This window comes from Choloepus didactylus, chromosome 17, assembly GCF_015220235.1.
Source record: "Choloepus didactylus isolate mChoDid1 chromosome 17, mChoDid1.pri, whole genome shotgun sequence".
NCBI classification, from domain to species: Eukaryota; Metazoa; Chordata; class Mammalia; order Pilosa; family Megalonychidae; genus Choloepus; species Choloepus didactylus.
Window position 1 is genome coordinate 55,681,440 of NC_051323.1, and position 21,345 is coordinate 55,702,784.

Consider the following 21,345-nt stretch of genomic DNA (forward strand, 5'->3'; position numbering starts at 1 on the left):
ATATTACCTTATATTTGTATACCTTCAGGGTTTTTTAAAATGCAATTTTATTGAGATATACTCACAAACCATATAATCCATCCAAAGTATACAATCAGTGGCTCACAGTATCATCATATAGTTATGCATTCATTGCCACAATCAATTTTAGAACAGTCTCATTACTCCAAAATAAGGAAAAAAGTTAAAAAAAAAAAAAGAACACCCAAACCATCCCATACCCCTTATCCCCCCTATTTATTTCTATATTTTTTGTCTTTATTCTATTACTCATCTGCCCACACACTGGATAAAGGGAGTGTCAGTCACAAGGTTTTCACAATCACATGGTCCCACAATGAAAGCTGTATAGTTACACCATCATCATCAAGAATCAAGTCTACTGGATTACAGTTCAACAGATTCAGGTATTACCTTTTAGCTATTCTAATACACTAGAAACTCAAAAGCAATATCTATATAATGGATATGAATAACCTCCAGAATGACCTTTCAACTCTGTTTGAAATCTCTTAGCCACTGAAACTTTGTTTCATTTCTTTTCTCCCTTTTGGTCAAGAAGGCTTTCTCAATCCCACAATGCCAGTGCCAGGCTCATCCCAGGAGTCATGTCCCATGTTGCCAGGGAGACTTACACCCCTGGGAGTCATGTCCCACATAGTGGGGGAGGTAGTGAGTTTATTTGCAGAGTTGGCTGAGAAACAGAGAGGCCACATCTGAGCAACAAAAGAGGTTCTCTGGGGGTGACTCTTAGGCATAATTATAAGTAGGCTTATCTTCTCCTTTGCAGGAATAAGTTTCTTAAGGGCAAGCTCCAGGATCAAGGACTTGACTTATTAAATTTGGATCCCTAATGCTTGCAAGAATATCAGAAATTTCCCAGGTAGGGTAGTTTAATATTTCCACATTTTACCCCAGTCCCTCAAAGGGACTTTGCAAATACTTTTTTATTTTCTGCCCAAAATACTCTGGGATGTATTGAGGTATTACATTAACCTATACAGAATAACAAGATCTCATTCCCTATTCTAGGTTTCATGTAACTATGTTGTTTAAATAAACTGACCATACAGGTTAAATTAAATAGTGCGTCAGTTTTTAAAGTAAAGCAATTTTATTTGCATTCCTAGCTCTTTGTGGCTATCTTGTTGAAAATAATGGGTGCAAAATAATTGTTGAGAAAATGAATAAATACGAACTAATTCTTCACATTAAACCTGTGAGATGGCATCACGATTCCCATTTTAAAGACAAGGAGTGGGGAAGTGACTTGTTCCAGATCACCACCCAAAGGTAAACCCAGGTTTCATGTCTCCTGAACCTTCACCCCTTTCTCTGAACCCTCATGTGTGTAGATGGTCTGCAGGTTGCATCTTGTTGACATCAAAAAAGCACAATGGATTTTTCCTTGGATTTTGTTATCAGAATGTTTGAAATTTACAGATCAAAGGGCAAATTGCTTATCAGTTTAAGATCTATAAGAAGGATGCATGTTTTGAAAGGTGGAAGAGGACGAAGAAAGAGTAAAAGACTTTAAACAGGGAAAACAAAGACCACAGGGGAAAAAAGGGGCAAGAAAGACTTGATGAAGGTTCGCACTGATGAAGGAAGGGCAAAGATTAAATCAAGACCATTTGGGAATCTGATGTGGCAATGTTTGCAAAAGCAACTTAGAATGACTAAAATTGAAAAGACCAACCATACTAAGTGTTGGTGAGGATGTGGAGGATCTGGAACCCTCAGTAGCTGCTGATAGGAATGTAAAATGGTGCAACTGTTTTGGAAAATAGTTCAGCGATTTCTTGAAAAGTTAAGCAGTTTAAACATATCCCTATCCTATGAGGCAGCCATTCCACTCTTAGGTATTTATCCAAAAGAAGTGAACATATATGTTCATATAAAGGCTTGTGCATGAATGTTCCTAACAATTTTGTTTGTAATAGCCCCCAAAAGTAAACACCTCAAATATCCCTCAACATAGTAATGGATAAGCAAATTATATGGTTTATCCATATATTGGGAAGCTACTCATCAATAAAAAGGAATGAACTATTGATACAAACAACATGGATGAATCTCAAAATAATTATGCTGAGTGAAAGAAGCCAGACATAGAATATATTCTGTTTGATTTCATTTACATTGCAGCTGGTAAATGCAAAATAATCTTTAGTAACAAAAAGTACATCAGTGCTTGCCAGGGGCCGGGGGTATACATGTCAGTTATACCACAATAGAAATAGGTGAAGAGAGTATTTATACATATATTCTTCTTTATCATAGAATGTCTCTGCCAAGAGTCACAAGAACCCAGTAACAGTGGTCGTATCAGGAAGATAACCGAGGAAGTAGTGGTTAGTGATGGGATGGAGTCTTTTCATTTTGTTCTATTTAAATCTTTACCTTGTGCACATATGTTAATAAGTCATAAATTAATAAAATGTAGATAAAACAATGAAAAAAAAAACACACCCCAAGTTGGCAGGAGCACTTAAGTGGTTCTGTTGTTACCACCACCACCAAACTTAGCAGTGATTCAATGAACATAAATCAGGTGAGGTTCACAGAGCTTCATCAGATAAGGTCTATTGGGAAAACTTAACATATATGAGCAATGTTGATGTTGAATGAGAAGCTCCAGAAATCTCCTAACTTGGTTCCTGGCTCCTTGCTCCCCTTGCTCCATGTATGCCTTCCCTCCAATTGGAAAGCGTCTGTTTCCTAAAGCATGGGTCTGATTGTGCATTCAGCTGCTTGGAACTCTTCTTCACAGTCCACTCATTCCCTACAGAAGTGCATTAAAAGCTGTCCATGAAATGGCCCCAAGTCACTTTTTCCCTCACTACAATCCCCCTCCGCAGTCCTCTCTATTGCCCCCAGCAGACCCGGGCTTTAGGTATTTCTCTGCACCCTGCATACCAGTGCCTGGACTCACACCCTTATTATTGTTTATCTGGAAGCTCTTACCATCCTCTTCTGCCTCTCACAGCCTAGCCACCTTTCAAGGTTCAGCTCATGGGTCACTTCTTGTAATTAACTTCCTCTGACCCCCAAAAGTCAAAATTTACCTTCATTCATGCATCCAATAATCAGTCTAAAACAATCGAGTGTGTACTCTGTGCTAGGCAGAAATGGGATGTAGGTCCTATCATCAAGTGGTTTTGAGTCTTCCAGAAGGACATCAACATGCACTAGTCACAACTAATGTTTATTGAGCAGGCACTAAGGGTCAGTAATATATTAACTTATTTATTTTCATCACAACCCTATGAGGTAGGGACTATTTCTCACCTTCATTACAGGAATAAGGAATTGGAAGCACGCCCAAGGGGGCTTTTGCAGCCGAGAAGGCAAAGAAGATGCCAGGCACGATTTGAGGCATGAGCTTTTATTTGGGGTGTACTTTTAGGGAAATGGAGCAAGAAGTCAGTCAGCTGCTCTGAATGGGGCCGGTTCAGAGCTCAGTGCGAAAGTACTCTACATTTTGGGGGTGACTGGTCAAGCTGGTTACAGGGGCTTGAGACAAAGACATTCCAGTGGGTATGAGAGCATAAGTGCCTGAACAGGGGTCATGTGACATAGGGAAGGATCGATTGTGTTCAACAGGAAAGAGGGGAGGATTATAGGTTACCTTGTAGATAATAGTATCTCAGGTAGTGGGCACCAACATGCACTAGTCACAACCAACATTTATTGAGCATGCGCTAAGGGTCCATAATGTATTAACTTATTTAATTTTCATCACAACCCTATGAGTTAGGGACTATTTCTCACCTTCATTATAGGGATAAGGAATTGGAAGCACACAGGGGTTAGGTGATTTCCCCAAAGTCATAAGGCTGGTAAGAAGAGGAGCTGAAATTCTAACCAGGCGTTCTGTGTCCAGAGGCTCTTGCATTTCACCACCTGCCATAGCTGTTTCAAAATAAGCACATGTACCTATTGCATGTATGTCTTGACTTAATTGGTCTGCAGTAGGGCGCTGGTCAGTGTTGTGTTACAGCCCTCGGGTGACTCTACTGTGCAGCCAGGCTTGCAGACCTCTGCTGCAGAGGGTGCAGTGGTGGCCAGTTTGTGGAGGGTGGGTGCTTACATATGCCTGGGGCCTGGGGCCCTGAGTCTGGAAAAGTAGAGTGAGCTTTAACCAGCAGGTTGGGAAGCACTGAGTGGAGGGGAAAGGACAGGACACAGGGGCAGAGGGTGCTTCAGGAACTGGAATTCGCTCGGCCGTGCTGGGGGAGGGATCTGAGATTGTTAGAGAGGAAAGCAGGGCCCACCTTGTTGGCCTTGAAGGTCATGCCTCAAGAATGTGGAATTGATCCTTTAGGCAATAGAGAGACATTGAATGTTTAAAAATGATTTTTGCATTTATCATTTTTAATAAGCCCAATAGATGCTTACTTGAGCTGCTCACTTGGAGATAATCTGCCCAGTGGACACCTAGGATTTACGTAATGTTGATGTTTATCTGATCTGTGGTGCTCCACACCCAAAACAAGACTCTTTGTCCATGAGGTAGAAAGAGCCAGCGTCCATCTGGAAACATCTCATACTTATGAGAAACTTGTATTTCCAAAATGTCAGAAGTCCCTGAGGACAGGCGTTTCTGAGTGGGGGAGAGGCCACATCTGCAGCCTTGCTCTTTCCATCTCTGCCTGAATGTCAAGCAGCTGCTTGTCAAGAGATGTGGGTTCCTCTGGTGAGGTGGAAAAGGAGGGCCAGCACCAGGAGGGGCCTTTGCTACGTGGAGGTGGCCTTGATCTATGTTTAAACCTTTAGGCACATCATATCCCCCTTGAGGTCATTAACTTCCCGAGATTGGGGGTGGGGTGGGGGGGATAGTAGAGAGATTGAGAAGAGCCAGAGAGAGAAGGCGCCAGAAAGGACAATAGTTTTTCTTTCTTTCCCATTCTTCTCTTTCTATTTCCTTCCTTCCTTTGCTTTAAAGGAATGTCAACAGAAAAGTACAAGCCAAACAGGCAAAGAATATAGTGGATCCTAAGTATCCACGAGGCAACTTGAAAATGTGCTTTAAGCCAAGCTACACGGACTGGATACTGTTGGTTGCCTAAGCAACCTCCCTTCCTCCTGCCTCACAGAATCCCAATTTGTAAAGGAAATAAAACCCCACCCTTCGCAGCTGGAGGACCCGCAGGAAGCCAGCCCAAGACTAAGCCAAGTGTGGTTTATACACTCCCCCTTGCTGGTGATGGCTTTTGGAGCTCAGGCCTGAGCCCATCAGCACGGGACCCTCTCCAGGTGGCTGTTACCGTTCGAAGGCAGGCAGGGTCCTAAGTTGTATCAGACAGCTAGAAAGCAAGGACTTTGATCCTATGTTTTTTTAAGGGGGAGGTCGCCTCTCCTTCTGGAGATGAACAAGGGAGCAGGTTGCTTCAGGTCTGCTTGCAGCCATCTTGTGACCATGAGGAAATCTGTCGGGGAAAAAGCCAGTACAAGAAGGAGGAGGGCAACCAAATGAATAATCGAGAAATGGAACTGGAGCTCTGCTTGTTCTGTGTCTGGAGGCTGAACCCCCTTCTCGACTCTGTTATGTGAGATAATGAACTTCTCTTTTAATTTGGGCTTGCAATGGAAAGATTCCTAACTCCTGGTGTCCATCCATGCAGTGGTTTTAACTAGAGAAGTCTGTACTAATACAGGTTTATACCAGGGTTCGTGGAGTGTTTTCTTAACCATTCTCTCATTGAATCAGCTAAGAACCCTGTGAGGAGGTAGAATGGACATTGTCATTCCATATTTCGGAGCAGTTAAATAGCTTGTCCAAGGCCACACAGCCCAGATCTTTAATATCTTAATCTTGTGCTCTTTTTACTTTTCAAGCTCCTCAGATGACTGGTATTGTCAAATTAGAACTGTTCCCATGATTCATTGTATAACATTATTATAAAATAGAACTTCCACTCTTCATCTGTATAGTTAGTGCTTTTCATTTTAAAAGCCTAGATACTTCTCTTATACATTATCTCTGAAGTCAGCAGCTCAGATAATACAGTCAGATGCAGAGATAATGCTCACTAGTCTGGCAAGAAAAGGTAACTTTCCAATAAAAGTCTCCTTTGGGATTTAGAAATTGGAACTCTGAAGCCTTGAAAGGCCTTACAAGCTGTGGGAGCCAGTTGAACTGAGGCTGTGGGGCCCTGAATAAGATGGATAAGATGAGGGCAGAAAAGGTGGTGAGGAGAAAGCTTGGGGCCCTGGGAGAAGCAGGGAGAGCAGACGCCTTAGTTTTCGGCCCCTGCCCAGGTCCCATTCCAGCCCAGAGGCTTGTCCCGCTGGGCTCGTCTCCTGTGCATGGCATCCAAGATGTTTCTGGGTCCTTTTACTTGAGTCTGATTGAGTTAGTTTCTGTTCCCTGCAGCTTTGATTAAAACCCTTTCCATGTTTGTTGTTTTAGTTATGTCCTGTTTCCCTGAAATGATTAGTAGTAGAATGAAAACACTTAAAAACAAAAGGACACGCGTGCTTGCTTTTAGGTAGCATCAAAGCAGGGGGTCCCTGGAGAGGTCCCTGGAGAGCCAGGCTCCGGAGTGGCAAGGCGTTCAGTGAGCTGTGGCAGCCACTGAGAAGGAGGCAAGCAGCCTGTGTATCTGGAATGTTCCGGGAAGAAACTGGGAGAGGGTGACCTTGAAACTAGGCAGCCCAAATGTGGCATTCCACAACATATTTATGACAGTGGGCCACAAACGGGCGATTTTGCCTCCCCAGGGGACATTTGGCAAGGTCTGGAGATGTTTCTGGTTGTCACAACTTGGTGTGGTGGGATGGGGAGTGCTATTGGCCCCTAGTGGGTAGAGGGCAGGGCTGCTGCCAAATGCCAAACATCCTACCAGGTACATGGCTGTCCCCTCACAAAGAGTCGTCTGATGTGCCAACAGTGCCGGGGGTGAGAAAGTCTGACTTACAAGAACATTTATTTCCCAGTATATTTACAACAGTGTCATGCTCATTGACATTCCAATCTAGGTTCTTTCCCTACGTATCACAGGTAATTGTTTGGTAACTAGAGTGTAAACTGCTCATGGATTAATTCCTTTCTCCAGGATCACTTTTTGATTACCACACATAGTCAGGGTGAATCCTAAAGCCGAGAGGCTCACTCCTGGCCAGTTGGGTGGATTAAAGAGCTAATCCGTGTGCCCGGCAACTGATAAATGCCTAGGCCATTAGGTTCATTGATCCATGTGGCGTGTTTCTGTATGTCAGAAAACCCAAATGGGAAAGGCTTTTGTGGCGTGTGTTTCAGACCATCATTTTGTACCTCGTTAAGGATCTGACATATGGTAATGCTTACTTCATCCACAGAGGCTTTGACCAATAGTGATTTCTGGTGAGACTGCAAACAGCAATTACATTTCTGAAGTGGTAGTTTAGATCTTATATTGCCAGTGGGAAAAAATACTAGTTTGCAGGCATGCCCCCAAATGAGCTCTAAAGAACTCCTTCCAAGGGTTATTTGCTCTCTGCAATGGAAGGGGGCATGGAGAGCAGTAAATCGGGGGGAAAGGGGTGAGGACCCTGTGAGGAAGACAAGGGTGGGCCGTGACTGCTCCATTTAGTTACTCTGGAAACCGAGTGCAGTTTAAAAGACTCCCACGGACTTTGGAAGCTTCGGTTCTCTCATCAGAAACTTCTTTGCCCAACGTGTTTGACACCGTGGATCAGCCCTGCCTCCTCCCAGCGATTTCTGTCCCCTGGGCTTTGAGGTTTGTGGTTGCCAAGGGGCCGTCTGCTGTGAATTTGGAGCTGGGTATTTGCTTTAGCCCAGCTGTGATCCCTAGAGCTTCAGCTGGCCTGAACACGCTGTGCTTTCCGGTCTGCCTTAGCTTCTGAGGCACAGAAAAACGTTTTTGGCTCTGGCATCGTCTTCCAGCTGAGACAGGAAGGAGGATGAGGGTGTGTCTGCAAAGCCATGTTGTGCCTTCCCCTCAGCCTCTTGATAAAAGAATGGGTTCATCTCAGATGACAGGGTTCCCACTCTCCCCTAAGTGCTGAGAGGCAGGCATGGAGCTATGAGTCAAAGAACATTCTGGAATCCCAGCAACCATAGGCTTGGGTAAAACAGAGGGTGTGGAGGAGGGTGGTGACTGCAGAATTGAAGGCTGTGGAGGATTAGGTCCTGCATATTGCCAGGAGCCAGCAGAAACAGTCATTTAGAAGCTGGAGACCCAGCTCTCCACAGGGAGCCTGCAGCCTCACACTCTGGAGGCCCACCCAGCTCCATCCCCATCTCTGAAGGAGCCTTCAGATCCTCCCTTATGTCCCCATTGACAGTATTTGCCCAGCTGTACAGTGGCTGTTACACGAGATGGGCTCGATCTCTTTGCTTCTCTTCATGGACAGTTTTAGAAGTTTAGGGTCCACTCCAATAATAAAAATCCCATCATTTATTGAATGCTTACTCTATGCTACACACTGCACATATGTAGTCTTATTTAATTATCATGGCAATCCTATCGGGTAAGTACTTTTGTGCCCATTTTTCAGAGCAGGAAATTGAAGCGTGAAGATTTTAAGTAAGACGGCAGAGGTTATAGAAATAATATGTAGCAGAACCAGAATTCCAACCCAGGCCTTGAACTCTTAACTCCACTACCCCACTCTGCAGGGTGGTTTCATTAGTTAAGACGTATGCCATAAAATATATATATTGTGTAATAAAATTACCTTTGTTAGAAGCCCAAGATTTTTTCCAGGAGTCACATTTAGGTCTGAACTCACAGCTTTCTCTCTCACAAATGTTATTTAGGGTAAAATGATTCACAGGCATATTTTGAAGTTTAAACAGGCATAACATGCCCATCTAAATAAACATTTGACTGTATTGTAATTGTCTATGTAATAGGATATTAAACAGTTTGGCAAATCCTCAGAAAGATGACCCAGCCATTCCATTCCTGGCTGTATATTGAAAAGAATTGAAAATAGGGTCTCACACAGATACTTGTACACCGATGTTCATAGAGCTTTACTCACAATAGCCAAAATGTAGAAACAACCCAAGTGTCCATTAACAGATGAATGGATAAATCAAATGTGATATATCCACTCAAAAGAATATTATTCAGCAGTAAAAAGAACGACGTTCTGATACATGCTACAACACAGATGAACCTTGCAAATATGCTAAGTGAAATAAGACTCAAAAGGACAAATACTGTATGACTTCACTTATATGAAATATCTAGAATAAGCACATACAAAGACAAAGGAGATTAGGAGTTACTAGGGGCTGGAGAGGGATGGGGGGTATTTCTAAATGAGTGAAAAGTTTCTGTTTGAGGTGATAAAAAAATTTTGGTAATGGATGGTGGTGAAGGTGACACAATATTGTGAATGCAATTAGCACCGTATTGCACACTTAAAAATGATTAAAATAGCAAATTTTATGTTATATATATGGTACCACATGAAAATTAAAAAAAAAAAAAAAAACGAAAAGAAAAAATTTTAAGGAGGGAAGCAAATAGCTCGTGATAAAAGAGGAGACGAGGGATGTGAGGGTCAGCCTGGGGCTGCCTCTGCTTTCCATCCTGCCCCTGCTGGGTGCCTGGAGGGCTGAGGAGCCTGTGGCCTAAAGTGGCTGGAGAGGTCACCAGTTGCTCAGGGGCTGGGAGAGGAACTGGATGCCCCGAGTCAGAGCAGATTTAAAGGCATCCAGGGAACTGCAGGTGAGGGGGGGGGGGACCTCTCAAGAGCCCATGCAAGTGCCCCGTGGGAGAAAGAGCCAGCTTTAAATGCCTGCCAAACCCAGGGAGCCCTGGTGCCAGCTGGCAACGGTACCAATGGGCAAGACCTTCCTCCACCCTCACCTTCCACTCTGAGGTGAGATCAGTGGGGTCTACTATGGACAAGCAGACACAGAGGGTGTCACTACGACACTCAATTTCCCCCATATAATATGTTACCAAAATTAAAAAAAAAAACTTCCTCCAAACATTCTCTGTGGCACAGTTCTTGCCCCTTTCCTGGGGGAAATGTGAGCAGATCCCTTAATATTTCACGCCACTCTGAGTTGCTTTTAAAGACATCGCTCACATTAAAGGCCCCCAAAGAGTCTCAGTTCAGTCGTTAAGATGTCTATAGTCCTTGGGTCAGAGTTACAAATGGCATTCAAGGTTGAAAGTTTCACCCCACATTCAGGCTTTGGTAACACACCTACCACTTTCCTCCTCACTCGGCCTGTCCCACACACGCTGCCTCCCCAAGCACGTCCCTCCTCAGGGCCTGTGCATTTGCTCTGCCTCTGCTCCTTCCCCCAGACGTCCGTGTTGGCTGGTCGCTCTGTTTAAGTGTTTCTTATCAGACACTTATCTGGCCATGCATGGTGGCTTAGAGTCATGTACTTCAGAAAAACATGTTCTTAATCTAAATCCTTTCTTGTGGGTGTGAACCCATCGTAAATAGGACCTTTTGATGAGGTTACTTCAGTTAAGGTGTGGCCCCAGTGAGTCAGGATGGATCTTCATCCTATTACTGGAGGCCTCATAGGGAAGGCCACAGAGAGAAGCCATAGGGAGCAGCCACATGCTAGAAGTCAACGGAACCCAGAAGAGAAAGGAGAAGATGCCACCACGTGCATTGCCAGGTGATGGAAAAGCCAAGGAACCCCAAAGATTGCTGGCCATTCGGAAGATATTGACCCCGGGAGGAAGCACCTTCTAGCCTCTGAAATAATGAGCCAATAAATTCCTGTTTTTAAGCGAACCCATTGCATGATATTTATTTTGGCAGCCAGAAAATGAATACACCATGCAATATAAAATGTCACCCACATCTCACTGCTCTCTCTAGCCCTCTTATCCTATTTTATTGTTTCTTTTCACTGCCTGTTATGGGTTGAATTGTGTCCCCCAAAATGGCATGTTGAGATCCTAACCCCCAGGACATGTGACTGTGCCCTTGTTTCGAAACAGGATCATTGCAAATGTAAGTAGTTAAGATGAGGTCCTACTGGAGTAGGGTGGGCCCTTGATCCAACACGACTGGGTCCTTATAAGAACAGGAGGAGACACATGAGGGCAAAGGCCAGGTGAAGGTGGGGCTGAGGCTGGACCCTGCCAGCCACGAGCCACGGGGTGAAGATGCAAGGAAGATTCTGCCCCAGAGCCTCCAGAGGAAGCGGGCCCAGCCACACCTTGATTTCTGACTCCTAGTCTCCAGAATTGTGGGACAATATATTTCTGTCATTTTAAGCCACCAAGTTTGTGGTAATTTGTTACAGCAGCCCTAGGAAACCGATACACAGCCCATGCTGTGTTTATCTGTTGATTGTCAATCTATGTTTATAGATTGGCGGTTCCAGGAGAATGGAAACTATGTGGTCCCCTGTTCTTGCCCAGCACAAAGGAAATTATGGATGGCATAGGCTGGTGGTCCATAAATGTTTGTTGTTGCTGTTGTTGAATGTAATCTCTGCCTTCCCAAATTCCTTTAACTTTTTGGAGTACAGATTTACTATCTATATTATAAAAGAAAGCCAGTCTGGGCAGGTTGACTTGCACCCTGATGACCAGAGCATGTTTTCTCTGACTTGGACACAAAACAACCCAGAGGAGGTAATTCACTTAGCATGGGGATACCAGTGACCTGATCGCCTGGGAACTATGTGGGGGGTCCCCCTGAAGGAATGTGTACATTTTTTTTTCTTTTTAAATCCGAGAAGAAAGAATTTAAAAGCAGAGTTCCTTCTCACTTACAGCCTGAAGGGCAGTTTTGATGAATTTTTATCACATGTCCATGAGAAACTTCAGCCTTTCCCCAGCTGAGGGAAAGAATTTGAGAAATTTTTACTGGAGTTTTGTTGATGGAGAGACCCTTATCAGGGAAAGTGATTTTCTGAAGCCTTCTGTCATAAGGCAGTAAGATTCCTTCTGTGGCATACTGCTAACTTATACCTTGGAGTGAAGACAAACAAAAATCTGTGGAGGAATGGCTACTCCAAAAGCTTGGTGATGAAGTTTGCTCCTTGGCTTCCCCACCCCCTCACCGACTCCCAAGAGTCTGATCTTTCCACACACCCTAAGCAGTTTTTAAATCAGGAGATTATCTGAGAATTGCAAGAATAAAACCCCATACCTTCCCAACAGCCCATCTCCCATAAGTTCTTTGCTGCCACCCCTTCCCTCCTTATTTCTAAAAGTGTCTATACCTGCAAGAAGGAACATTTTTGTTACAAATGTGACTTGAATTGAATACTATATTTTCAGGGATGGCAAGTATTAATTTGGGGGCAGTGACAGAAAAACCATGTGTAATTGTTGCATAGCACAAACTCTGGATAAGATTGCTTGGGTATGAAGCTGAACTCTGCTACTTACTAGCTGTGTGACCTTGGACAACTTACTTAACTTCTCATATGTAAAATGAGGACAGTAACAACTCACCTCACATGGTTGCTATTAGGATTAAATGAGTTAATACATGAAAAGGGATCAGCCCAGTGCCTGCACATAAGAATAGCTCTGTAAGTGTTAATAATTACTAATATTGTTTTTGGTGGAGTTGTGGTTAATAATTATCATCATCATCAACATCGTCTTCATCATCATCCACTTGCAAAAAGTGGCCCACTTAGACATTAGTTTAGTACTTAGTAAATCAACCATTTTGCTTTCTCTCGATAAGATGCTCCCTAGGATTAGCCACAGCCTGATTTTTGGACTTCTTGGCAAAGGAACCACATGAGTTGGTGACTGCCATTTAGCTAACTTCTTTGAGGACCTGGGCAAATTTCTATAGTCTTATTCTTTCCTTCTCTGCCCAGAGATTTGTAAGGATCTTTAGCCTATCCTCATGAAAATCTTCTAGATAGTTGTAGGACAGTTTGGCCAACGAAATGGCTGAGGAATGAAACCAGCTTTATTTTAAAAAAAAAAAAAATTGAAAAAAAAAAATGAAAAAAACATTGAAAAAAAATTGAAAAAAGGTCTAGTGAAAAAATCTGAACCAGAAATGGACCTAAACATTTTTTTTAAGTTATAAGACCAGAATAAAACACAAATTCCAGGCATTCTCTAAACTGAATCTAAACAAAAATATTATTTCTTTTGTTCCAAGACCCTGGCTTCTAGATTTGACTTGGGGAAGGATTTTAGGCATCCATTATCTCAGCTCACCTTTCTCCCCCAGGGTATAAGCACTGGAATGTGACAATGGACTTCAACCAAGTCAGAACATCTGTTGTGTGTGTGTGTGTGTGTGTGTAGGGTGATTTGCCGTTTGCAGGTTGCCACATGCCGTACAAGCTTATTTTTATAGGCAGCCCAGCTCAGAGCATCGGCTGGTGCGTGATCTGCGTACTTCCCAGGCAACCCGAAGCGTTTCAGAAAAATCTCTGAGGATTTCTTTCAAGTTTGCAGCCTTTTGATGCCAAAAAGTTTTCTAGTTGATTAAAAACAAATCCTAAATCCAGTATCCACAACTGTTTGTTTTACGGATGAAGTAACTTTAGGAACATGCAATAAACAAAACTGAAATCGTCGTTGCTCCATTGTGAACATGGGACTCTAGGCAACTCATGGTGGCCTGACAGTCAGCCCTTTGCTTCCTGGATGGCAAGCAAGAACTCACCTAGATCCCAGACTGACTCAGATCTGTGTGTGTGTGTGTGTGTGTGTGTGTGTTTTCATTACAATTTTAACAAGCAGTACAACAAATTATATCTGATGCCTGTCATAAACTCGTCCCGTTCTCTTGCCCCTTTCTTGCCCCATTCTCTGCGAGAACAGAAGCTGCTCACTGCCACTTGTGTAACGACCTTTCACGTGTGTAAAAACTAGGAGGTTTTCTTGGGAAGACGGTTGCTGCAAAGGAGAGGCTAGGCCTCCCTATATTTGTGCCTAAGAGTCTCCTCCTGAATGCCTCTTTGTTGCTCAGATGTGGCCCTCTCTCTCTGGCTAAGCCAACTTGAAAGGTGAAATCACTGCCCTCCCCCCGACGTGGGATCAGACACCCAGGGGAGTGAATCTCCCTGGCAACGTGGAATATGACTCCTGGGGAGGAATGTAGACCCGGCATCGTGGGACGGAGAACATCTTCTTGACCAAAAGGGGGATGTGAAAGGAAATGAAATAAGCTTCAGTGTCAGAGAGATTCCAAAACGAGCCGAGAGGTCACTCTGGTGGGCACTCTTACGCACACTTTAGACAACCCTTTTTAGGTTCTAAAGAATTGGGGTAGCTGGTGGTGGATACCTGAAACTATCAAACTACAACCCAGAACCCATGAATCTCGAAGACAGTTGTATAAAAATGTAGCTTATGAGGAGTGACAAAGGGATTGGGAAAGCCATAAGGACCACACTCCACTTTGTCTAGTTTATGGATGGATGTGTAGAAAAGTAGGGGAAGGAAACAAACAGACAAAGGTACCCAGTGTTCTTTTTTACTTCAATTGCTCTTTTTCACTCTAATTATTATTATTGTTATTTTTGTGTGTGTGCTAATGAAGGTGTCAGGGATTGATTTAGGTGATGAATGTACAACTATGTAATGGTACTGTAAACAATCGAAAGTACAATTTGTTTTGTATGACTGTGTGGTATGTGAATATATCTCAATAAAATGATGATTTAAAAAAAAAAAAAAAAAACTAGGAGGTTTTCTTTGCACTTTTTCTTTCCTGTGCAATGAGTGTTCAGGGGCCAGGAATTTCCCCGTCTTCTGCAAATCACAGAGAGACATGTATTTAGGTAGTGGGGTTCCTAAAATTACAGACATCACAAAAGAAATCACCTTTCTTGCTTTTCATTTGCTGACTGATTTGCTCAGATGCTCTGGATGAAGAGATGGCAACTCATTTCTAATAATTATATTATATCACATAATTCCACAAATCTATTTGCTTACTACATTCAACGGGTCAATATTTAAATGTTTCAGCTTGATTACAAATGATTTGCTTTATAACTCATCTGATTTCTTTATTCTAGTCACATATAATAAAGACAATGATTGCTAATATTTGGGTACTATTGGTGTGCCAGGCACTGATTCTAAGCTCTTTGCTGCAGCCTGGTGACGAATAATATACCCCTTCTAAAGATGAGCAAACTGAGGCTCAGGGAGTTTAAGTAACTTTACAAAGTTAAGATTTAAGAAATGGTACAGCCTCCTGCTTGACAATCCCCACTGAACCCACAGCACAGAAGGGCCATTTGGCCTTAGCCTTACATGGAAGGCCTTGAATTTAGATATTTGTTCTCAGTACACAATACACAATGAAAATATAAGTGTGTGTATATGTACATATATGTATATGTGTGTACATGTGCATATATACATATATGAATATATGCATGTATATACACATATTTTTAAGATAACTCTAGTTGTCTGTGGAGAGTACAATTATGTTACATTGCATTTTTGTATGTCTTTAGTTAGTTAAACATAAACATTTAAAAGATACCACAGATTCTTTAACCCTGTTTTGATACTTCTTTTCTAATAATCAGAGAGTTTCAAAAATGAAATTGGCCTGGCCATGACTTGACATCGAGAGGTCCCTGTTCACTAGAACCACAGGAGTAGAAGGGAAACTATCTTGCCCAGCTTCTTAATTTTATATATGAGGAAATGGAGAGCCAGAGATGTTGAGTCACCTGCCCAAGGTCACACAGCTAGAATGCTCTTCTACTGACAGACAGATCAGGTGGGTTATCCTTTATCCACTGCTGCTGACACCCAGTTCATGCCTCCAGATGACAGCAAGGAGAGAAGTTGCAACATGGGCACTCTTAACGGGAACATCCCAGGGGTGATGAAGCACTTAATGTTTTTTTGAACTAGGAAAAATAAGGTTGCATTTCTATAGAACTTTTCATATTTCAAAGCCTCTTTGGAGCGGAGGGTCGATATTGAAGCTCATTAGCACCTGGGAGGAAGGGCACACAGGCGTTGCTATTTCTGTTGTGCAGATGGGGAAACAAAAGTCGAGAAATGTCATGTGCCTTTCCCAAGGTAACTCCTGGCTGCATATGTTGCACCACGCCACACTGCTTTCCTGTATACAGGACATCATATAGGAATTACAGACGAGAACAGCAGAAGCAGTTTTGTTCTCATGATGCTATTCAAAAACCATTCTGAAACACTATGCATTTTCTCTGAAACTATCCTTCATGTGATCAATAACAGTAAAAAAAAGTAATATTCTAAATTATATCCATAAAGTTAATGCTATTTCAGGATAGTTACTAAGAATTTCCAATGTTTCAAAGTTATATCCTTTCAAAGCAGAGGTGTATGGTATATTTAAAGGAAACAGTCTGGGAAACCAGCATATTGCAATTAAAAATGCAGCCTATGTAGTCTTACAATTCTTTGTCTGAAGCCCTTTTACAAAAGGGGGTATTTTAATTCAATAGATGAAAGGCAGGCACTTCCAGGTTTCCTACCAGCATGGCTATCTCTTGTGCTAACACACACAACACACACACACACACACACACGGAGAAAATACACAAACAGCGTTTGATCCTGCCCTGCTGCAGGGTATTTTCATCTTTCAAGAGACCAAGGGAAAAACAACTTCAGAACTACCACCAAAACTTCCAAACTTATTTCAACACAACGTAATGGCAAAATGCTATTTTCTTAGCACTCAAATTTTCAAACAACCACTGTGGCCAAGAATGCCTGGTTTTCTTTTTTTCAATAAACCCAGAGAAAATCTTGAATTCCTCTCTGGGTTTGGGGATGACAAAGATGTCATGGAATTGTTCGGCGCAAACTATCGGTGTAATTATTCAGTCTTGTCCTCTCAGTTTAACCTGTGCTTGAGACACGTATTTCATGTTTATACTGGTTTGACACAAATCATGCTTAAGAGTGATTTTGTTTCCTGTCTCCCTGTGCAAAGTTGAGCTAGAATAGTAGGCTTAACAATGCCAGCTCCCATTCGCAAGCTTATCAGTAAAAGAAGCCTTCAGTCTAAGGAAACACTTCCAGTGTAAACAAGACATGGAATTGCACCTCCAGCCACATTCCACAGAGATCTGTTTGAATAGAGAGAAGCATAGCTCCATGCCAAATAATTCTATTTTGATTCAGAATCAATGTGCCCATGTCTTACCCATTCATACATTTTATTAAAAATTCTCATATTATTCCTACTCTCAATATAGGATGCAAGGCATTAAAAAAGGCAAGGGAAAAAAAACTTAAATGACTTCAAAGTCCTACAGAAATACTTTTCTACTTATTTTAACCATAATCAAGTTGGTGTAAATTGACAGTAAAAAATTTTTTTTGTCTAATCTTAAGCTCTTGGCACAATTTATTCATGATTTATAGTACTAGTTGTTTACAAGGATGTCAACTATATTGTGTCACACCCCCCCCCCTCATTTCCAACTCCCTTGAGACAGAAATTTGCACAAACTGATCTATTGGCTAAAGTATGCATTGTAGTTTCTTAATGACAAATACACTTTAGTATTTTACAACATTATATGGAAAGCAAACTTATAAATAATTTAGACATTTTTCAGACATACCTTGTTTGGAGAAAGCAATTTACTGTTCAAAAAAATTTTCCACCACACAAAATGGATATCCTTTTTTCCTTAAGCTTTTCTGCATCAAAAATTCCATCCAAATTATTCTAAAGAAGAAACAAGAAGAGGTCTAAGCACCTTTTCTCTTCTTCTCAGAGGAGCTCATCAAACATTCCCATCGACCTCTCCGCACTTTGAAAAGCACATTTTACACCACACACACACACACACACACACACACACACACACACACACACACACACACACTGCTTCTCACACTGGTTTTAGTGCTGAATTAGGCAGTCCTCTTTCAAATTTCCACTCCCACTTGCTTTTTTTGGGCTAAGGATTTCTAAATATTCTTTTCTAGCCCAAGCACACATTTTCAGTAAGCAAATTCTACAAATAGAAATTCTAAAACGTTGAAGGGGCACAGCACCTAGATAAAATGGAAAATAAATATACTTTTAAGAAATACTTTAGCAGGGCAATTCAATTATTAAATTTTCTCTCTTTTTTTTTCCTTTTCTTTGTTTTAATGCTGGTAAACTGAACAGCTGGATTAAACTGCATAAGAATGAAAACTGTGCAAACACTCCCAGGCTTATTCTACTAGACTCTCATGTTTGGAATAATAATACTTACTTTTCCTGCATTATTATTATTATTATTATTATTTTTGCTTTGTTACACTTTCTGAATTTTGGCAAGCTTAAAGAAATGACTGTAGTATATTCCACTAGTAACAGGACACACTATAACAAAAATGGGCAGTGAAATCTGACTCTCGTTTCAAACAGCTAATGATGGATTTCCCACATCAGAAGAGACATCTGCCTATTTTATTTATTTATATATTAGTGTCACCAACTAAATTGAAGGCGTTCTGACCGAAAATGTGCATTAACATATCATAACCTTTAAAAAACAGAAAAATATCAAACCAACCACCTCTGGCACTCCTTGAGGTCCAGATATCTCTCAGTGTGACAGATATCTCGCAGAGCAGGAGGTAGCCAAGTGCCATCCCCGCTCCTGCTGGGGACTGTGCCCCCAAGCAGCCCCGGAATGAGAATCTTCTTCCATGTGAACCATCCTCCCATCCTCAGCTAGCCCTGGCATTGCTCCTTCCTTAAAATTCCTATTTAAATATCATTTAATCTTTTTTTTTTTTTTTTAAATTCCTTTTGGATCTGTATTTAAATTATTTCTCAGTCTTGTTTCTTCTTCCACAAAACCCTGAGCCTATGGATGTTGGTGGTAAAGATAGTGCTGCCACGTGGAGGATAGCCTAACTCTCCGGGGGAGTTGGGGAAAGTGAAAATGAAATGGCAGCCCAAGCATAATTCATAATAATATAATAGTAATAGATGCCATTTATCAAACACCTACTTTTCATAGGCATTGCAAAAACCTTTTCCATATATCATCTGATTTAATACTGTGGTTCAGAGAGATTAGGTAACTTTCCCAGGGTCACACTGCCCATAAGGCTAGAGCTGGGATCCAAATCCAGGGCTGTCAGCCTCCAAAGCCATGATGCTATGTTAGGACCTAGCACCTTTTTTCTTTCACTAGTTTAATTTGTTTTTCCTTTGGCAAATAAGGCAAAATAAAAAGTATATGCATTGAAGAGCATATGAAGAGATGCCCAAAGAAATGCAAATTAAAAAGCAATGAGATATCACTTTATTCTCATCAGACAAGCTAAAATTGGAAAGCTAGAAAATGCCCATGGCAGACACATGGCCTTGAGTGGCTGCAAATGGTTGTGGCTATTCTAGAGAGCAATCTTCGTAACTACTCAGTGATGCTGGTTTTATCATCTTCCTCATTTTACAGAAGAAGAAGCTAAGAACCAGAGAGGTTAGGTTAGTTGCCCAATGTCAAGTGCCGGAACCCATAGTTAAACTTAGATGACCCAGCCTGAGCAGCCATGCTCAAATCCACCTTGTCCTTTGCTGCTAGTGCTTCATGGTATTTCACTGTGTGCATCTACCATGCTCAGCAATAGACTTCTCACGGCTTTATCTAGAACCTCTGGGAAATAATCCACCTGCAAGTTCATTTAGGTTGTTGGCAGAATTGTAGGAATGCAGAGGAGGATTGAGGTCCCCAAGTGTTGGCTAGTTGGCAGCCGGAGGCTGCTCTCAGCTCTTAGAGGTTGTCCGAACTCCTTGCCATGTGGTTCTCTCCATCTTCAAGCCATAGTGGCATCTTGAATCCTTTTCGTGCTTGGAGACTCGCTGACTTCCTTTTCTGTAGCAAACCAGAGAAAACTCTGCTTTTCAAAGTCTTCTGTGATTTTAGGTTAGGCCCGCTGGAAATAATCTATGTTAATGTCAACTGATTAGTAACCGTGATTACCATCTGCAAAACCTCTGTTGCCATGTGTTTCAGTTTGCTAAAGCTGCCAGAATGAAATAAACCAGAAATGGATTGGCTTTTTCAATGGGGATTTATTAGGCTGCAAATTTACAGGTCTAAGGCCATGAAAATGTCCAAATTAAGGCATCAAGAGGAAGATACCTTCTGTGAAGAAAGGCCGATGGCATCTGGGGTTCCTGTCACATGGGAAGGCACATGGTGACATCTACTGGCCCTTCTCTTCTGGGTTCTGGTTCTAAAATGGCTTTCTCCCACGGTGTTTTCTTTCTTAGCTTCTCTGAGATCTCTCAAAAACGTCTCTGCTTTTTATCTTCTCAGACGATTCCAGCAAGGGGATTAAGACCCACCTTGAATGGGCAGGGTCACATTTCCATGGGAACAACCTAATCAAAAGGTCCTACCCAAAATAGGTCTTCCTCCATAAGATTGGATTAAAATATACCTTTTATGTACCTCTTCTGGGGTACATAAGACATTCAAACCAGCACACCATGTAAAGTAACATAATCGCAGGAGTAAACACCAGAGGCAAGGGTCATGGGGCCACGTTAGAGTTCTGCCTATGCCATCCTGCCAGCTACTCAGACTAAATCCATGGAGCTATCCTTGATTCCTCTCTTTTTTCACATTCCACATCTGTCATCAAAGTCTGATAGCAATACCTTCAAGATACATTCAGAATACAGCCACCTCTTACCATCTTCACTCACTATTAGGCTAATTCATGCCAACCTCGTTTCTTTCTTGGGTGTAACCTCCTTCTGTTTTCTCTGCTTGCGTGCTTCTTTCCTGATAGTCGATTCGCAACACAACAGCCAGAATGATCCTTTGAAAAACTTAATTTCAATTTATCTTCTCCTGTGCTTGGAAGTCTTCAGTGGGTCTCTCCATCACTCAGAAGAAAAAGTCCTTGCAATGACCTTCAAGACCCTACCACCTGACCCCTGCCACCTCTTTTCCAGGATCCTACTCCTCCATTTCTTGCCAGTTCTGCTCCTGCTACACTGTATTCTCCACCATTCCTTGAACAGGCCAGGCCCATTCCTGCCTCAGGGACTTTGTACTTGCTCATGCTTCTACCTGGAGCTCTTCTCTTGGATATCTGCACAGCTCACACTCACCTCCTTCAGTCTTTGCTCAAATGTCACCTCCAGAGTAAGATCCTTCCTGGCTACCCTGTTTAAAATGGCATTTCCTATCTCTCTTCTCTGTTTTATTTTTCTCCATTGTACTTATCAAACTTTAATAATATTCACTACTTGATTTATATTATGCATCTGCCACGAGAGTGTAGGCTGTTAGAAGGCCAGGATCTTTACCCATTTTCTGGCCTGATGTATTCCTAACCCTTAGAACTGACACATAACAGGCATGCAATAAATATAAACTAAGTGATTAAAAATTCGTTAGAATGGTTGCCTATGGGGAAGCGAATGGGA

At 42.0% G+C, this 21,345-nt stretch overlaps 1 protein-coding gene across 1 annotated transcript in view; it reads right to left on the minus strand.

The window, feature by feature from the left end:
- VIT (vitrin) overlaps positions 1-17,649 on the minus strand; it is a 106,498-nt gene extending 88,849 nt beyond the window's left edge. The window contains exon 1 of the mRNA XM_037807008.1: positions 17,519-17,649. The gene's annotated coding sequence lies outside the window, so the exon portion shown is untranslated. The remainder of the gene's footprint in view (positions 1-17,518) is intronic.
- Between the last annotated feature and the right edge of the window lie 3,696 nt (positions 17,650-21,345).